Here is a 2,902-nt window from a genome sequence, read left to right on the forward strand (position 1 = left end):
TTTACCTTTAATGGGAAGCCTTCCCAGACAAAGAGATATATACAATCTTCTTGTAACTTCTTATAGATTTTATATGTAATTGCTATTGTTAAACTATCCTATAAAACAATTGTTAGCCTATTGGACTGGTAAATCTTTTAGGGAAGAATCCATGTGTATTCATTTTACAGTCTCAAATCCCAGAACTTTGTCTGGAGCAAAGTAAATACCCATAAAGCCATATTAGACTACATCAATTAATCAATAAATGAAACATCCTGAAACCAAGGAAGCGAGTGCATTTTTTTTTTCTCCTTAGTTATTTAGGCATCTTCCCAATTTACATAAATTAATATAATTATAGTAATCTCTGAATGGCAAAACAAACAAACAAACAACCCCCCAAAACCTAACCATTTCCACTCCTAACGTACACTTTCCTGGATTTCATCATCTTTCAACCTTCCTTGATTTTCATGTTCTTTTATTCTGGCCTTACATATATACTGCTACTAGCTCTTTTATTTTTTATTTATTTATTTTTTTTCTGATTGATTGCTTTCTCTTTAGTAACTCCTTAATCCTCATATTTCAATATCACCAACTGCTAATTTCACAGTCTATTTCTTTTCAGTTGTCTGTCGCATATAATTCACAAACATATACATAAACATTAAGTAAAAATGAGGTAATCTTATACATGAACATAAAGTGGGATCCACCGTAGATATATGAGTATGAGCAGGAGATTGTTGTAATACGGGATAACTATGGCTAGAGGTAATTTATCTGGCTTCCTTTGGGTTTCTGGGGTTTTCATGTAACAGTTTTTAAGCCTTTGGTATTTTTGTTTATCATCAGTATTGCACAAGTTATTTTAAGATTTTTTTCTTTATGGCATTGTGGCAACTAAAGAGTATCTCAGATGCTTTTTTTAAAACAAGGATACAACATTTTTATTTTGTTCTGTGAGAACTTTATTACAAGACATGTAGGTACGTTTGTACTTTAGTCATATTTTAATAATGATGTAGATATGTTATATATAAATATACATTGTCAATACTATTTAACCTGGTTAATTATTTAAACAAATACTGGCCTTAACAAAGGTTAATTATTTAAAACTTGACCTTTTTCCTAGATTTATTGTGATACTTTTCATAGATAGTAAATGTATAACATGACTTTTATTGACTTTATTAGGTGGTTAAATATTTGCAGTAATTAGGAAAAACCCTAATCAAACACAAAGTTTAAAGTTATGGAATGTAATATAACTGTGTAAGGATTTAACTCTTGTCATTTAATTAGAACATAACTAAAATGATTTTTAATGTTTAACAAGCATGGTAGTGATCTTATTTTAACAATTTCGCGTTTTTGTGATGTTTTTAAAGCTGAGTTTGATTCACTGCTTATCGGTTTTCAAATCTCTAATTATCTGATTCTAGATTAAATTGAAAGGCCAAGAGGGAGGTAGTTTAATGAGTTTCTAGAATAGAACTAAAATTAGAATGTATATTTAGATTTAAATTTTAGAATAAATAATTAAAAATTATGGTTCTTATGCAAAGAAGAAAGAACATTTTATCAAATATGCTATATCTACCTCACAAAAACAAATACTTCATTTGAAATCAAGGTTAAAATTTAATCATAATACAAAAAAATTTAAATGACAAGATTGTGTTCATCTATAATAATAGATAACTGATTTTTTACATTTTATCTCCTTTTGAATTCTTACATCTTAATTTTAAAATCATTTTACATGGAAATATGTGCAAAATTTATTATATGAACTACAGTTCTACAAATTAATTAGAGAATATAGTGTAATATTTTTCTACGAAACACAGCATAACATTCTCCTAGGTGGTAACTAGTATCATCTGTGCTATCATGTAGCTGATATCTTGAGGATAGGGTTGCCAGATTTAACAAATAAAAATGCATGACACCCAAATGTTGCATGGGGGGTATGTATACTAACTAATTATTCACTGTTTATCTGAAATTCAACTGTAACTGGATACCGTGTATTTTATCTGGCAACCCCGCTTAAGAAGTTATTGGCACCTGTAGTCTTGGGTTCCTAACCTGTTTAGTGTGGGGATGTTTTTCTAAATACAGAAAACCAGTGGTTAGCTTTCACTTTTCAGTGTGTCAGCATTTCAACCCCCTTCTGAGCCTGCAGTTCCTGTTATTAATCTGCTATTTGCTTTGACATAGAAGCAACTGAATGATGTTAGGGGAAATCAGATCATCAAGTATATTAAATAAATAGCCATACTTCTACACACCGTTTCTAAGTCATGTGTGTTGTGTCTCTTTTTTGAAAATAACCTTGTAAAAATTGTGCTGTAAGTATTTTATTTACAAGCCCAGAAGATTTTCCACTTATTTTCATGGCTTAGCTATCTAAAGTGTTAGTTGAATTATTTTGAAACCTTATCACTATTTAAGTAGGCTATTAGTGGTTAATAAATTAGTTACATGGCTATGTATTTTTTAAATGAAGATCTTATGTATTTATTCTTAAGTTTTCCATATCTTTCATTGCTGGAATTTCTGCTTGGTTTTCATATAAAACACGAAGTTGTACATGTCACTAGTAGTTGGTTTAATATTGTGATACAGTGATGTTGTTTGTTGAAAATAAGTCTAAACAGGTATAACATCCCTATACTTAGAGGAATAACTAATGCCTTGCAGGAATTTCCCAAACCTTTACTTGGAAAATTAATGCTAATTTCAACCTTACAGGGAAGTAACTAATTTGATCTCCTTATAATATTGTTTTGAAGGAAACTACTAGAAATATAAGTATCTAAATGTCAGTAAATATTATCAGCTCCATAATTCTCGAAGAAAAAAAAAGGAACCATTTATTCTTTAAAGAAGCATATGGATGTCTTGT

The sequence above is a fragment of the Balaenoptera borealis genome, assembly GCF_965194805.1.
Source record: "Balaenoptera borealis genome assembly, chromosome: 4".
Taxonomy (NCBI): Eukaryota; Metazoa; Chordata; class Mammalia; order Artiodactyla; family Balaenopteridae; genus Balaenoptera; species Balaenoptera borealis.